At 42.4% G+C, this 18,084-nt stretch overlaps 1 protein-coding gene and 1 pseudogene across 10 annotated transcripts in view; both read left to right on the forward strand.

Moving 5' to 3' along the window:
• Dlgap1 (DLG associated protein 1) overlaps positions 1 to 18,084 on the forward strand; it is an 870,386-nt gene that overhangs the window by 392,327 nt on the left and 459,975 nt on the right.
• On the forward strand, positions 13,504 to 14,505 carry LOC148003903 (dephospho-CoA kinase domain-containing protein pseudogene; annotated as a pseudogene).

Here is an 18,084-nt window from a genome sequence, read left to right on the forward strand (position 1 = left end):
GAGAGGATGTGGAAACTAAGAAATAGGACTGACTGGGAAGTCTTAAGTCATTGGATTTTGTCCTCAGTGGAGATGGTGGAACAATATGCCCTCTCTCTCTTTTGCTTCCTGTCAGGTGAGCACTTGTGTTCTACTGTGTACTGCCACTATCAATCCATCAATGTTGATTCTTCATAGCCAAAACAGTGGGACTATCAGTCATAGACAGCACTCTCCAAAACTCTAAGTAGCGTGATATTGTAATGATAGGAAGCTAAGTAATACAAGCTGACCACATTAGTTGTTCTTTGTGCTTTCCTGTGTGTGTGTGTGTGTGTGTGTGTGTGTGTGTATGTGTGTGTATGTGTGTGTGTGTGTGTGTGTGGTGTAATCCTGATTCTTTTTTTTTTTTATTAACTTGAGTATTTCTTATATACATTTCGAGTGTTATTCCCTTTCCTGGTATCCGGGCAAACATCCCCCTCCCCCCTCCCCTTCCTTATGGGTGTTCCCCTCCCAACCCTCCCCCCATTGCCGCCCTCCCCCCACCAGTCTAGTTCACTGGGGGTTCAGTCTTAGCAGGACCCAGGGCTTCTCCTTCCACTGGTGCTCTTACTAGGATATTCATTGCTACCTATGAGGTCAGAGTCCAGGGTCAGTCCATGTATAGTCTTTAGGTAGTGGCTTAGTCCCTGGAAGCTCTGGTTGCTTAGCATTGTTGTACATATGGGGTCTCGAGCCCCTTCAAGCTCTTCCAGTTCTTTCTCTGATTCCTTCAACGGGGGTCCTATTCTCAGTTCAGTGGTTTGCTGCTGGCATTCGCCTCTGTGTTTGCTGTATTCTGGCTGTGTCTCTCAGGAGCGATCTACATCCGGCTCCTGTCGGTCTGCACTTCTTTGCTTCATCCATCTTGTCTAATTGGGTGGCTGTATATGTATGGGCCACATGTGGGGCAGGCTCTGAATGGGTGTTCCTTCAGTCTCTGTTTTAATCTTTGCCTCTCTCTTCCCTGCCAAGGGTATACTTGTTCCCCTTTTAAAGAAGGAGTGAAGCATTCACATTTTGATCATCCGTCTTGAGTTTCATTTGTTCTAGGTATCTAGGGTAATTCAAGCATTTGGGCTAATAGCCACTTATCAATGAGTGCATACCATGTATGTCTTTCTGTGGTAATCCTGATTCTTATTTTTAAGGGTTCTACTTTGTCAGAGAAATTAGCAATCTCATTTCTTAGCCTCCATATTTCTTTCCCTTTGAGCAATGTGTCCACTAAATACACTAAATATCATAGATACTAACCTTTTGTTTCCTAGTTTCACTATCTTAATTGAATGAAAGGACTGTCCTACACTGCCAATTTGAATTTAGCACTAGCTTTGTGTTTTAAGTGCACAGTAATGATATTTACCTGCTTGATTATCTGTCCTTAGGAGCATTCATACAATTCATCCAATTTCCCAACTTGGTTTTTACTTGCTAACACTTGAGAAAATCATAAATTGGGAAGCATCTCAACACTAGGCATCTAAACATCACTCCCTCTACGTCTTCTTTCTCTCCTCTATCAATTTTATGCTGTTTGGCCGGCGCTGTTTCTCCATCATCCTTGAAGAGAAAAATAAGCATTTGTGTGGATGTTATAAAACAGACCAGCGGTTCATGAAAGCTTGGTGGGTGTCTCTGCTTTGGCTGATTACATGGAACTGGGAATGCTGCAGTGTCATTGATGAAATGTGTCTGTCTTTCAGAGACAAGACTCAGAGATGAAGGGGAGAAAGTAGAATATGGGTACATCTAAATCCGTCATCGTTTTGAAATCTTTTTAAAAATATTTTTATTGAAAATAGATTCTTCTCTCATACAATACGTACCAACCACAGTTTCCTCCTCGATCCCTCCTACCTCCCCTCTCCTCCACATCCATTCTCTCTTCATTTCCTCTTCAGAAAAGTGGAGGTCTCCAAAAGACAATAGTCAAACAGAATAAAACATGTCCTCCCCTTGGGTAGCCAGGCTGTACTAAATACAGTGTCTAGGTTGCTAGAGAAATTTTAATATGCTAGTATTCATCAGAATACAGAAAGAGATTTGCCCAGAAACCATGGAATTGGTTACTGAGCTTACTCATTCTGCCCTGACTAATTCCTGTTTTAATGTCAGACATTTGATGATTAATTTCAGGTTTGCTATCTTCTATAGTTGCATAAAGTCCAGCCCAGCTGTCTATACAAATGTTCTTCACTGATTAGATTTAATTGTATTCCCTGCACCAATTATAGAAATTATATTTACAATAAATATTTCTAGTACAAATTAAGGATGTATAAATATTGCTATAATAATGAAACTCATGTGCTAAGGTCCACCCTTCCCTCGCCTTCCAGAGTCAAGAGAAAAATTAAAGGCTAGATTTGGGTGGGCAGAGAGATAAACATAGTTTAGTTACTGGAGAATAAAGTGTTATATTTTGTCTAAAAAGACTCCAAGTAATATAAATGAATCTCTTTAAGAGGGGAAAATTATCCTGTGCTCTACCATTCATTCTCAATCATATGTAGTGTTGAAATTCTCTAGATATATAGCTAATAGGAAATTTGAGGAAACACCAAAAATTTGGTACTTCAATACATAAATTGTTTCAGGAAATATTAAGTTGTCTACATTGCTGCAAAGCCAGAATTCATATTCATTTTCTATCACACAATAGCAATGTGTCACAAACTACCACATTGTGACTGTGATGTCTGACTCCATGAGCCAGGAGCCCAGGAAAGTGTGGCCATCTAGCAGAGGGCTGCGATCAAGGTGCCCACTCACCAGGGTTCTTCTATGTGACTTTATATCCTGAAATTCGTTTCCTTTTTAGACATCCCTCAGGATTTTCCCCCAATCATTGGCAGGTGACTCCATCCATCTTTGAAGCCAATCGCCCCAACCTACCCTTCTCTTTTTCTCTTCTAATTTTTAGAGTACATCCTCTTCTAGAGGGGATTATCCTAATTAACATCACCTGACTGGGGACTTCAAACACTCAGTTTCCTCACAGCTGTGCCTGCATTGGTGTTTGATTCAAGAATGAATCGCTAGGAGCCTGGGGCCATCTTCAAGCCTCTTTCTTCTGCAACATCCCATAATATAACCCCCACCAGGGCAGTCTCAATCAGAGATAAATAGAAGGAAATATCCTATTCTATAGAACTTGGAGGAACTTAGAATATCCTAAAGCATTTTACTAAACCGCAAACTTGAAGTTGGTTATGATTTATGGAAATGACAGAGGTTATTACTACCATTAGCCAAAATATTCAGCACATTCTGTTTTTGCAAACCTTCCAAATGACTATCATTGCACATTATAAAACTCAGCAGCCCAAAACTATCCAATCTAGAGTTATGGAAGGAATGGCAAATCTAGAAGAGTACGGTGCATCAGTTATAGAGATATTTAGTTCTGTTGCTCTGCTTGAAAGAAACATGTCCTTGGGAGGAATGCAGATCTCTTCAAGATATTTCTGTGATCCAATGGAAGAAAAGAAATATTTTCCATAAAGATGTTTCTGCCATTGCACATTTGCACCCGAGGCTATAGTTAAGTCAAACAAGGATTCCCAGCGTTCACCCATATTACTGACCTCTTTATATTTTACATGCTCTTTAAAGTGTTAAGTGGTTTTGGTGGTGGTGGTGTTTCTGCTTTTCTGTGTGCTAGGCAAGTGCCCCAACAAGGAGCTGTTTCTCCTGAGTTCCAAAATTATTTTTAAATTCCCAGTAGAGACAAAGAGCAATCAGTCCTTTGTAGGAAGTGGAGATATTTTTCTTTTAAGTACAGTGGAACCAATGCCCTCTCCTTTGCTTTTGGTGGGATATTGTGAAAGGAAAGCTGCAATGTTGTGTGAATAAAAGAGAGGTCAGCTGTCCACCCTTGTTCTTTAGTTCTGTTTTCTCGTGAAAACTATGGTGATCTGAAGATCACTTTTTGGAGAGGAACATCAATATTCAAAGTACTTCTGAGTGAGAAATGGTTCAATTGCAAGAAAACTTCATTTAAAACATGTAGAAGATTCTGTAAGAATGCCATCTTCTGATGTGAGATTCCTGCTGAGTCTTACAACCTTACCTCTGTAACTGTAGACAGAAGAGGCACCCATGTCCTGCCCACGTCATGCCTCTCTACAAGGTGTTCTTAGAGCAGGCACAAGGCAGGAATTCTATCCAGCAGACATTAACTCTGAGTTACCAGCAACATATCCTTGTCATGTTAAGGGAGAAAGAAAAGCACTTCCTCTTGAAGTCACCTAACCAAGAGAGTCCAGTTTTTTAATTCTGTATTACCTCTTTTTCCTACCTTTTGTCCTCTGGTTCATGAGTTTTTATGTGTCCCTGCCTGAAGGTTGCCTTATGAATCTGCCCTTCTGCCTATGTCTTCTGTCTGTTTTGTATTTATGTGAGTTTCTCTGCCTATATGAATGTGTGTGTGTGTGTGTGTGTGTGTGTGTGTGTGTGTGTGCGCGCGCGCGTGCGCACGTGTGAGCGCATCCACATGTGTTTCTGTCTCTGTGTTTCTGTGGATGCTTGTCTGCTGTATGAGTGTATGAGCTGTGTGTATCTTCTTTCCTCTCTAACACAGGACCTCACTCTGTCTTCATGGAAAAGCACAGAAAGCATGATATGAGGAGGGACAGAGAAACAAACCTAACAGAGTTTTACGAAGGATTAAGTCAGTGGCTGCAACTGATCCCACCTGACCCCGACTACAAACATCATTCTTTATTAACCTCTATGCATGATTGGCTGCTCTCACCCTTTGTGGTACATTTTAGGAAGTTGCTTTCCACTTCTATATTTGCTGCTTTGAGAAAATGATATGCATGCATAGTCCAGAGCAGGGGAGAAAACATAATTTAAGACTGCAGTCAGGGCATGGGAGGGTACATAATTTAAGACGATAGCTAAGCATTAGCTTAGGATGTAAACGTTGACTGCACTGGCAGTCCAAGACAAGTAAGGTCTGTTGCTGCATCCCTCTCTTAAGGGCAGCTCAGACTAGTTGAGTGCACAGTAGAATAGCAGCCAAGTCAGACAGTTTGGGTGCACAGTAGGATGCCAGTCAGGTCAGGCTGTTTGGGTGCACAACAGGATAATAGTCATAAGTCTTACGTGACCTCAGGACATATTATTAACTCTGCCTGTGAGGTCCAGCAAGAGTTCCAGTCTCTTAGAATGTTAGAGGAATTTTCAGAATATTGTATTGCTGCAGCAAGGCAACCCTCCTAATCAAACATTCCCCAGATGGGTAGAGGACTAAGAGATATATCACAATGTGACAATAATGAGAACAGCTAGCATCTTCACAAAACCCTGCTCGTCTCCAAAATGAGCCATTAGATTAGCAAGCCACAGAGAGGCAGAAGGTGTTCTCTACAGATGATTCTTCCGTCCACCACAAAGGGGGAAAGTCCATTTCCATCTGGGCCTGAGGATAAAGTGAATCAGTTAACTGGAGAAAAGCACTCAGATTTACCTAATATGAATTTTAAATAACATGTAACCCTCACAGGGGAAATAAAGAGCCTTATCCTCCCCCCAAAACAAAACCAAAAACCCCTAAATTTGGATTAAAAGTACTCACTTGTGAAACACGGCCAGACAAAGGGGCTGGAGCTGGGGTGTTTAATGGAGGGAGAAAAGGTCACAGGGAAATGGTGAGTAAGCAGGCTGCTGTGCCCTTTGGCTTCTTGCACTCTGACTCCCTCTCTTGAGGACAGGAGTGCTACACCTTCCTACAGGAAGGTATCACACACAGGGGCTTTCCGTGAGTGGCTTTAAGAGGCGTAAAGCACCTTCCTCTCAGACTTGTCTGCATCCTTCCCTTCTTACAAACACTGAATTACAAGTCACATATCTATCTGTACACGGAGGGAGGATCTCCGGGGATGGGGGTGAAAGCGGGTGGATCTCTTTCTGTACCTTATAAGGAGGTACCTTACTTACCTAATGGAAATGTGGGTGCCATCTCTATTCTTGTTTCCTACTCCAGTAGGACTCTGAGGGTTGTGATTATCCTTTGTTTTTTTAACTTACTTATTTATTCACTTTACATCCTGATTGTTGTCCTCCTACAAGTCTACGCCTTACATAGTCCCTCCTCCCATCCCCCACCCTCTGCTCCTCTGCGAGGATGGAGGCCCTCCTGGGTATCCCCACAAAAGCCAACAGCTACTGCTTACTTCACAGCAATGTAACTTCTCTAATATATACCTACTTCAATCCTTACAGCTCCATTTGAAGCAGTAGTGTTCTTGTCTCGTAACAAAAACAGAGGCACAGAGAAGTTAAAGAACCTTCCAGTGTCACACAGATGGAAAATGGTAGATTAAAGTTAGAGCCAAGAAAACTCTGAGCATCGGTGCTAAGCATCTTCCAAGGTCACAGGTTTGCTCACACTTGCTGTGAGCTCATCATAGCCTGACCCAGGTCCACAGAGCTGGTAATGGTGAGAATAGCCAGACTGAATCCACAGAGCTGGTAATGGTGAGAATAGCCAGACTGAATCCACAGAGCTGGCAATTATGTCAATACCCAAAGAGTCCACAGAACTGCTAAGGATGAAAATAACCAGAAGTGCATTTCCTTTTGGCTCTGACTCCTTTGCTATGGATCTTTGACTATGTTCTATGTTTTCTCAGCATTCACTTAATTGGGCAATTAAAAATTAAAAGTCTGCCCTGAATCAGAAGTCTTTAACTAAAAAGCTATTGTCTAGACCTAGGAGAAGCAGGTAACACAAACAAAAGTACTTTTCCAGACTTTTGTTAACCTTCTCTGTTAATGTGATGTTGACACAAAGTTGACTGCTTGACTAGTCATTACCACTGTTTGCAATGTTGCAAAGAATTTCATCAAAGTATCTTCTTAATCCTATGAGATTCAGTGGGGTAAAGACACAAAATAACATCAGGATTTAAAATGTCAATTCCTCTCACCTTTCCATTGCTTTTTTGTATATTAACTAAGACTGGAACAAAGAAGTGATTAAGTTATGACTGTATTGACTACATTTCTTGTTTGTTTGACCAAATCTCTGGCAAGAAGTAACTTAAAGGAGAAAGTGTTTAGTTGGAGTCATGGTTTGAGTCTATCAGATCAAGGAAAGGCATGGTGGCATATGATTCCAACGAAAGTAATGAGAGTGTGGCACCTCTTGCTCACTTCAGAGAGTGTGTCCAGCCAGAAGTGGATCAAATATACTCCATCTCTCGCTTCAACCCTATACACTACATCCATCTCCTAAGACAAAGGCAGTATGTTCTAGACAAGGGATTAGGGAGTGGAAGAGATTTAAGGAATTTCCAGGGAGAAAGTGAGAGATCCATGAGGTAAGAGAGCATCAGGTCATCTCTGTCAAATCCTCTTCCCACAAGGACTCATGGCTGAAAAGGCAGCAGAAAGATTGGGAGATCTAAAGAGAATAAACACCTGTTTTGAAGGAGTGCTTGCCGTGTTGGATGTCAGCACCATCGCTCACAGACACTCAAAGAAGCTAGGGCTGCATGCAGAAGACCTGAGCAAGATCCAGCCAGCTGAGGTTGAAGCACAAGTGGAGGAGGGGTTTACAAGGGTCCCCCTCTACCTAAAAAGCTGTTAGTGGATGATAGCTGCTGAAGGAGGGAGAGTCCCGTTAGTTTGTTGGTTGTTTGTTTGTTTGGTTGGTTGGTTGGTTGGTTGGTTGGTTGATTGGTTGGTTGGTTGGTTGGTTTGAAGGATAAGGGATATGCTCCAATTGATGGCCCATGCCCATGAACATACAAGTAGCACCAGGTAGAATGAGTGACTGGAGAAAGACAGGTAGGAGAGGGGGTGACATTGGGAGGGAAAGATGGTGGGGAGAATAGGGACAGAGATAGAAGGAGGAGAAAGAGGTTCTCAAACAGTTTTTTAAAAGAAAGCAGAGGAAGAAAGGGGCTGGCCAGAGTGGGGTGAGGGGAATAGAGGGGAGCAGGAGGAACGGAGAGGGGTGACTGGGGAGGGAGCAATTGAGAGCAAGGTATAATGACACGTGTGTATAAAAATGCCATAACTAACTCCCTGATTCTGTACTACTGTAAAAAAAATAGTGATTTTTAAAAGGGCAGTGTTGTGTCAGGCTGCCCATATCAAGGAGGAAGTGCTGGAGTTTGCACCGGGTTTGCAGGAGGAAGCACGGACAGCTGGACAGCGCCGTTTACTGAGGAGTACTCACACTTACAGGCTTTTTATTTTCATGGTGAATTCTTTATTTTTAAATGTTTTTCCATATAAGGACTTGCAGGGTTTTTTAGTATTAGATATTTTATGTATTTACATTTCAAATGTTAATTTGAATGCACATGTTTTAAAAAGGAAATCTCAAACTTAAATGGGCTGTAAATATTTGGGGAATATGGAAAATCTCCGGTTTAAAAAGAAAAGGAAAGAAGTGTGTGTTTCGTGCTTCTGTCCAGTCATGTGAAAATTCAGTCTCTCTGTTTTAGGAAAGGGGGTTGCAGTGAAATGTCCCCCACGATTTCTCCCAATGGCTGACCTTCATGTCTGCTGTGCTTTTGCACCAAGACTGATTGTCACACCCTCGGCACACCTGGCTCCCATTAGGAAACATGTGTTTCTCATAGATGCTTGCATCAACAGCCAGCTGCTTCCCTCCTAGTATATCTCCATATCGAGGGCTTGGTTTGCCCTGCAGTGTTTAATCTGCTTAATAAAAATGTTTGAGAAGCTGTCACAGTGTCAGCTGTGGTGACCCATGCCAGAAATCCCAGCACTTGGAGGGAGAGGCAGGAAGCTTGGACTTAAAGGACAACTCCGTCCCAAGCATCTTCTGCTCCCGCTAAAAGAAGTCATAGGATTTTCAAATAAAACTGCTACTGTAAGGGATATCTGGCCTGCTCTTCCGTAACTGAGAAACAAGTAACCGATTTAACCATTTCCAAGCAGCCTGTCTACGGCACCAAAAAAGTGGGCAGGTGAATTGTGAACATCGAGTCCGTCATCACCAAACCTAGACTGGTGGTACATGTGGGACCTCTCAGATGCTGCAGAACCAAGCTCAGGGTGCTGGAATGGAAGCAGCGGGCAGATTGTGATTGAGCTGAAAAGACTTTGTTGTTCCTTATTAAAACAAAGAGAAAGCAGCTCCCTAGCCAGAAACCATTTAGCAGCCAATATGATGTCAAGAGAGTAGGTGTCTGGGTGGCAGCCTGAAAGGTTTGCAAGTGCAGTAAGTGGTAATTTCCTGGTGTTCTGGGTCCAACAGATTTATTTCTGGAGCCCAAACCCTACTGAAGTGAGTCTTTATTGCCCCCTTCACCTAAAATGTCATTTTCTGGGGAGTCCATAGATGACTGGTATTTTTTCTTCCCAAATCCAACCTTAGGTTTTTTTTTTTTAATTTTTTCTTACTTATTCACTTTACGTCCCACTCATTGGCCCCCTGTCACCCATCCCAAGATCCTTCCCGCCCACCCCCTCCACTTCTCCTCTGGGTGGGTATCTCCACCACTCTGGCACTTCGAGTCTCTGCAAAGCTAGGTGCTTCCCCTCCCACTGAGGCCAGATAAGGCAGTCCAGCTAGAAGAACATATTCCATATAAACGGGACAGCTTTTGGGATAGGCCCCGCTCCAGTTGTTCAGGACCCACATGAAGACCAAACTGTACATCTGCTACATATGAGCTGGGAGGCCTACATCCAGCTTGGGCATGTTCTTTGGTTGGTGTTTCAGACCCCAGCAGGCATTTTCAAATTCATTTTTTTTCTGTACACTCTTCTGTAATGTGAAACATTCCTCACATCTCAGAACACATAACTGATTTTTCTTCTTGGCATGCCATTAAGTCTAGGACTGTATAACCTGAGGGTTTGCGAGCACTCTTTTCTGCGTAGTTATAAAGAGAGTATATTTTAATCCAATATCTGAGAAAGGCCATCAGAAGTGTGTATAGGTAGCAGAAATAATCTCCTTCTGATTGAGTTCTGTAAATCCTAGGCACACTGTTGAGTGCAGCTAATTGGGCCCTATGAGATGATTCTGCAAGGTCACCAAAGGTAGGTGACGTGAGCAACATGTGACAGTCAAGACAGAAATCGCTGTGAAGTGTGAACCGTTGTTCTGTAAGTGAGCCTTGTTCACGGAAGTTAGACATCACAAAATGTTGCTGTGGAAGATGTGCAATGGACGCATGAATGACAACATGGATAGTATCACTGGAAATAATTCAAGGCAGAGAAGAGAGACAAACAGTCGAGCAATGAGAAGGAAGGTACGGTTCATCCAGAAAGAGAAGCCCTAGTGTGTGATGCAGGGTGGAGGGCTCGGTTAACAAAGCACTGTGGACTTAGAAGCATTTTCAACATTTTTCTATAAAAATGAGAAATGTTTGAAGAGATGTGTGATTTAATGTAATGTAAACATTATATAATCTATATGCATTGAAGCATTGACTCTTAGTTACCTTATTAATGCATAAAAATCTTACGTGTTGGGAATCGGTTAAAATGTAATTTAAATGCTAAAAGTTAAATGCTTAACTTTATGGGACTCATCATGTTAGCCTCTCCTCACTGGAAGAAATAGTGGAACTAAGTCAGTCTTTGAGGAGGGAAGGTCTCCGTTCACTCACACTTGAGGAATTTTCAATCCATGCGTGTTTCCCCTTGTTGCCTTGAGCCTAAGGCAGCACAGCACAGATGGGGAAAACACAGACTGGGTGCACCTGCTCATAGCATCCAGGAACTATAAATAAAAGGAGGAAGAACCCTAGTACCCCTTCCTTGGAGACCCCCAATGGTCCAAACTTCTTTCCACTTGACTATACCATCTAAAGATGCCGCCACCATCCAATCAGAGCCACAGGCTGCAAACTGCTCCCTCCTTCAGCACATGGAACTTTAGAAAATGTTCCAGAATTGAACTGCAGCCCTCACATGAATGGCCATGCTGAAAATGTCACAGCTAAGGTTTACTCTGATTGCAGGGGTCCTTCCCTGTGGCTTTAATCTTAATTTAGGAAGACTATTTCTATCTGATAATTTATGTATCTAAAGCTTGTTTAAGTCATGTCCACTTACAGAAGCACAAAAATACTCAGTTTTGTAAATTTCTTTTAAAACCTAATAAAAATAGGATAACTTTCTTTAGGTAAGCACAGAAAGTTGCCTGTCTGAGGGAGATTGTCTTTGTTTCTCAGCCCATCTCCTTTTTCCTTCTCCAGTTTTGCTCACACACTCATATGTTGTAATTGGCAAGAAGTTCTCCCCAGCTTTAAAGCCTATGTTCTGCCTTTAATATGCATGCTCTGCTCCTAGTAAAATTTTAAAAAATTAAGTAACCTAAAATAAAGGGACTAACAGAACATTGAATTTCTCTGGACTCCTTTGATGGTCTTTATAAGCTCAGCCCAGAGAGTGGCCCTTTTAGAAGGTGTGGCCCTGTTAGAGTAAGTATGGCTTTGTTGGAGTGGGTGTGTCACTGTGGGCATGGGCTTTAAGACCCTCATTCTAGCAGTCTGGAGGTCAGTATTCTGCTAGCAGCCTTCAGATGAAGGTGTAGAACTCTCAGCTCCTCCTGCGCCATGCCTGCCTGGATGCTGCCATGCTTCTGCCTGGATGATAATGGACTGAACCTCTGAACCTGTAAGCCAACCCCAATAAAATGTTGTCCTTTATAAGACTTTCGTTGGTCACGGTGTCTGTTCAGAGCAGTAAAACCCTAATACAATTCCTTTGTGATTGGCATAAACTGGCGTGTTGGTAACTGGATCCTGGAAGTAGGACTCACATTTTCTGTACTGAAGCCACAACTGTCTAGTTCCAGCTCTGCTCTCTACGTACTGTGCAGCTCACTTGGCCAGAGAGCTGCTGTGCTACCACAGGCTGGAGCCTTAAGAACTATGTGGCAGATGAAAAGGACTCTCCCTAATTATATAGAATCCAAATTCTGTAACTTCAGTGAAGCTGACCGAAGAAGAGACATTTATTAATATATCAAGTCCATCTGTAAGACAGAGAAGAACATTTGGACATCAGAAGAGTGTACACAGAACTGGTGGCATGAGAATGGCTGGACAGTACAATAGGCAGAGCCTGGGAATCTCCCGAAGCATCTAGGGATGGAGGAAGCTTCCAGAGAAGCTGCCAACTGAGTTTAAGAGAGTAGAGGATGGGGTGAAGTCCTAAAGTGTGATTTTTCACATGCTAATCCCAAGTCCTCTCAAAACTCTTACCAAATAAATTCTTCAGAAGCTCAAAGTTATGAACATAAAATCTCCATGTACTTTTCCCCAGCCCTTAATTGCACAATTGAAAGAGTATATTTTCCACAGTGTATAAAAGTCAATGAACCAGTCCTACATGGCTTGGAAATACTATTTCCATTGGGTGGGTAACTGTGTCAGCCTGGCTCTGAGACATAGGACAAAGGGTCCAAATGGTCAGATAAACTAGGGTTTCCAAAACCACTTGCAGGTCTTCATCTGGGAGCTCGAGACCTAGAAGTTGAGTTCATATCCCTCAATACTATCCCAACCCTTTATTTTATTCAGTAAAACTCTTAAGTTGTAAAAACATACTGTCATACAGCTGCCTACTGTCAGAACCCAAACCAGAATGTAGTCTCTTGCTCTTAGTCTTTCTCACACATGATTTTGACACTGTGGGAGAAGGGTTGTAAGTGGAGGGGGTTGGAGGAATTTAAGGCTGTATTCTCTGTTGAACTAGAGTAAAACATTCTCTAAAAATATCCCAAGTATTTCCCTGGATTCGAAACTGACTCAATTATACTCACCGGATGAATAAAATGTGACATAGAAAAGCTGTTTTTAATTTATGAGTATGGATTCTTGTCTGCATGTCCATTTGTGTACCACACACATGCCTGGTGCCCACAGGTATCATGAGAGCATCAAGCCTATGTGCAGAGAGACAGACAGTAAGCCCTGTGGAGATCGGACTAGCAACCGAGGCTGAGACCAAGGTTGAGCCTTTTGTAAGACCCCAAAGTGGCCCTACATCAGGAGCGCCACCCACAGAGCACAGATCGACAAAGTGACCGCTGCAATGGCATGAGGGTATAAGGGTTTTAATCCATGTACGTGGGGTTGCTCATCCACACAGGAAGAGGCAACCCCGAACCCAAAAAGCACACAACTTGTATTCATTACAGAGGGCAGACTTCAGCAACAGGGTTAGCTGGCTCATTCTCATTGGTGGACAAAGGATCTTGTCAGGTATTGGCTGGCCTGCTCAAGGAGCTGTTCTTGGCTCAATTAGTCACTTTCCTCATCCAGCCCCACACCTGACCTTGGTAAATCACTGGGAAAAGGCTAAGTTGGCACGTCCCTTAGGAGGGGGGGTGAACTTGGTGGTCGAGCAGGGTCAGGATGACATCTTGCAGTTGTTCTCGGAATTTACCTCAGGGAGGGGTAATGGGATCAGTTGTTATTGTGTTGTCTTAATTAGCTTAGTCAGAATTGCCTCAATATCTTGATCACCAAAACTTCGTCATAACATTAGGCATCCTGACCTCAGATGTATCTCTCAGAAAGGTCACCAGCTTGTCATAGGCATCCTGTCCACCAGATGTATTTCTCAAAACCTTGTTTTTACAGCTTTGTGTTTCACATCTATGAAACTTTATTTCTTCAAGCCCCAGTCCTTCTACCCTGGTAGAGCAACTGATTGGCAAGTGTGCCCACTATCTGGTGCTTCCTGGCTCCTAGTCTGCCAATCTCCTCTCTCCCCTGGGAAGATATTTCTAGAGGGCCTAATGGGAGGTGTGGCCTCAGGCAAGAGCTCTGCCGTTCAGGTGTTCCAAGAGCTGGCTTGTGCTGTGACTGATGCGGACGCCACTGCCTAGCTCATCATTCAGCCTGGATGTCATGCTTGCCGATGTATCGTAGATGCCTTTGATACTGAAGTCTTGCTGGAGAATGGCAACATTAACCAAAAGGTCCTTGGAGACCTGATCTTCAACCAGCATGACCATCAGTAGCTACTTAACTCCATCACCCACCCAGAGGTCTGTGAGGAAGTGATGGAGGAGATCACCAAGGTACTACTACCATGTGATTCTGGTCATCCTCCTCCTTTTTGAGACCAAGGACCTGCTCAGGTACATGAAGGACATAATGGTGGTATACTCCAACCAAGACATACAACTGGCATGGAACAACCTAAACCAAGAGGACACATAGGCTCCTTATAAATTTATCCTTATAAATGCTCAGCTGCCCCAGAAGGACAAGGCCTACATGGCCAACTGTGTTCCAGAGAACTTAGGGTGAGTGGCACCTCCCCAGGCACCAGGTCATCCTCTTGCATGCTATGCTGGAACACTCCATGGAGTACCTGACACTGAGGCTCAGACTCCCAGTGGACATCGTCAGCCTCCTCTACTGGCTCTCCCATTTCCCTCTACCTTCACCCTAGCTGGGCACACCAAGGCAGCAAGCCATAGGCCTCCTTATCCTTAGAGACCCAAGTCAGGTACTATGCTTCAGCACTACATTCACTCTGATTCTGGAACTGGCCTCTGTGATAGGCCAGCTCTGCAGTGTATCTGAGACTCAGAGGGCAAAAAGAAGTCAACCGTTAATACCTCTTTGTGCCCTCCTTCCCCTAATACCACCTATAGAACAGCATGAGAGGAAAAGGTCTCTGTGACCCTACCCATAGCTACCACTATGTGGAGACGGTGTCTTGGCCATGAGCCTTCTCAGAGCACCTACCCCATCATGACTATAGCCTCTCTAATGGACCACACAAATCCTTCTAGACTGAAGGGCTTCTCCTTCAATCAGATCTGTCTCCTGGGTTGAAGCCTTTTGCTGTAGTGCAGTGTAGGTCCTCTCTAGGGGATGCTGCTGCTTGGCTGTGGTTAGGCTAGGCCAGGGCTCTTGGAAAGATGTATCTTCTAAAGGGACTTTATTCCCATTCACCACTATTTTCCACTCTGCCTCTGAGTCCTGTGTTCTTGGTATTGCCTTGGACGTATGCTATCTTACTTCTGTGTTTTCCCCTAGATCTTCCCAGCCCTGAAGTATATATCCCTGACTGCCCCTTGTCACGCACAAGCATCCCAAGCTGAGTTAGGTGCTCTAAATATCACCCTCCTGTACTTTTTCTTAACCCAAGGTAAGACAATCATCAAGATGCATATTTCTAGATAGCAGGGCTGACTTTGCTCTGTGCCGTAGTATGCTACAGCCTGTTCTCCCCAGTGCTCAATATATTAAAGTAGTCTTGAAGAAAAAAAAAGATAGAAAAGATTTTTTTCAAGCTCAATAATAGAAAATTACTTTAATGCAGCATAAACAAGAAAGCAAACTATAAGCAGATATATATATATATATATATATTGCTTTGTTAGTGACATTTTTTCTTCAATAGAAGCAAATCTATGTCTTTTACAAGCACTTAATTGTCCGTGACAAATATGCCTTGACAATAATAAGGAAGATCTATGTTTCCTTCATGTAATATCTTTAACTTCATAACCATGTTCTAAAGTTATTAATCACAAAAGTGTAGTATTAGAATGGGAAGAGAGGGGGGAGATGTTAAAAGGACCACTGGATCTCTGCTTACTGTCCTTTTCAAACGCTGTTTGTACTATTCCCTTTTGCCTTTAAGAATGAGGCAGGAGGGAAATGTGTATCTAAGTCAATAGTTATTTTTTTGCAATTAGGCCACCACCATAGTCATGTGCACTTTAATCGTGGTCATGCTACCTGACAACAGAAGAATCCTGTTTGTTTAAACAGTGGGAGAATTGCGGTGCAATGCACAGCCTAGCACTGAGGGTGAAGGTCGAAGCATTTGAAAGTTGACCATCTCTGTGATGCTACATTTATCAGTCACAGCATACTGATTGCTTAGATGGTTCCCCATTGTGACAGAGACCACAGTAACAACAATATAGACTCAGCGGCTCTCACCAAGCAAGTGCATTAGCGAGGGTAGATTCCTTGACAAAAGTAGTCAAAGTAATGTTTTCTCAGAGCACTGATCATTTGTCCCTAAAGTTATCCTGAAGGTATCAAAGTATTGCCCCTCTTGAGGATTATAAAACCAATATGTAAAACTGAAAGTCTTTTCAAAAGCTGCCTCAACTGACAGCTGCATTCAGGAATATTTTAAGGCACACTTCTGCTTAGACTAAGGCAACAAAATTGGTAAGTTATACTACTGACTTATACTTTTATGCTCTAGTGTGATTTTTATATAACTAAATATATCTTGACTTTAACTAATTCATGGTAAGTAATACATGAGACATGGTTTGTGGCTATGGAGTGAGGGTAGCTCAATGGTATCTATTTGCCCAGCACCACCAGACACACACACACACACACACACACACACACACACACACACACACACACAAGCTAATATTCCATATTAATCAGAAAAGTGCAAAATAAGAAAAATACTTTTTTACCCAAAGGACTAAGGGGAAAGATCCAATTTTGGCAATAAAAATATGTATGCAAGAACCTTAGTACCACAGGAGTCTCTCGGTAGGAGAAAATTGAAGAATGTAGAGCACACTGTTTTGTGGAGCCCTCTGCAGTTTCTGAAAAACATGTGTACAGTATGTTTCCTAGACTCAGAAGATTGTAAAGAGAGTGGTTTGGTGTGCCAAACTTGCTTCTAAGATTTATAGCCTAGAGATATCTCAGCTTTACCTGTAATGATTAAATATTTTATAAATGATGGAATTAAGAATATATATGAACTTTAAGAAGCAGAGAAAGAATAGTGAAAGGCTGGGCAGTACTATGCGTGTACTTTCCAATTTAATAATGTATGGTGTTCACCAAGGCTTGCTTTACTTGTTTCCCTTAATACCTGCACTTGGGAAGAATGTTGAATTCATCTACTCCAATACCCTTGTAGAGTTTAAGAGCCTTGATTCACAGACACACTCAGCCTTTCTCTCACGAACAAAATGTATTTTCTTCTATTAAATGCCAAGTAAGTTCCAGCCATTCCAGATCGACCTAAGAGGCATCCAGAATCTTGTAGACAGAGGACGGAGAAAGAGGCTCACACCTTAATGTGACCTCTCACAGGGAATCATGGGAATAGAAGGGCTCAGAATCCACCACCCTCCCCTGGCTGCCTGGTCACTCTAACTCTATTCTGTAAGCCGTAGACTTTTGATTTCTAAGTGACTTATTTCCAGGCAGAAGGACATACATGCGACTTTCTGTATGTGACTCAGCTCTGCCATGAAAGGCCTCAATGAATGGCCCCTACTTAATTCCAAACGCTACAGACTGATTCAACTTTTTGATGCAGGTCAGTCTATCTTGACTGCTTTCAAATGCAAAGCAATATGGTTCTAGTCACTCAGCACCTTCCTTTCTTTTGTTCAGCAATTCAGAAGAAAATCTAAAGTCAATGTGTGCTTGCTACCCTGTTCCCCGAAGGTGCCTATGAACTCCTCAGGACATTAGTAGTTAGACTAAGAAAAAGAAAATGACAGGTGTCGGAATAGTATCAGGGAAAGCTCCACTAAGTCTCATCAAATCATTCATTGCTCTACATAAATTTTCAGAGCTTTTAATTAAGTGGTGTATTTTGACTCTTCAAATGTTATACTTCATGTCCATTTGTTCGTGAATGGAACAGCTCCTCACCTGAAGAGCTGGAGAGAAAAATCTTTCAGTTGCAAGTCTGAAACATTTTCCATCTGAAGCAAAGTGTCTTGAGTTATGTTTGATAAACTATCACTTATGTACCATGATCAATATTTTGTTCTGGTACTTTATCCCTTATAATATTTAATTTCAAAATGTAAAAACACAGAAAATGAATCATTGTATGTTTACTCATAATAGAGTCTTTAGAAAAAATGCATACTTTGCATGGCTAGAGCTACCACATGTGGCTTTGTATATGTGAATAATTTAATATTATTTCATACAGCTTTTCTAAGTTGCTCTGTCGTCTTTATACAGATCATTTTAAATGAAACGGCGTTTTCTAGTCAGCAAATTACTCCACAATTTCCTTAATAAGTCAGGATGCTCCCGTTTACCTCCCACTATAAAAACTCTAAGGGATGTC

Source organism: Rattus norvegicus, chromosome 9 (assembly GCF_021556685.1).
Source record: "Rattus norvegicus strain SHRSP/BbbUtx chromosome 9, alternate assembly SHRSP_T2T, whole genome shotgun sequence".
Taxonomy (NCBI): domain Eukaryota; kingdom Metazoa; phylum Chordata; class Mammalia; order Rodentia; family Muridae; genus Rattus; species Rattus norvegicus.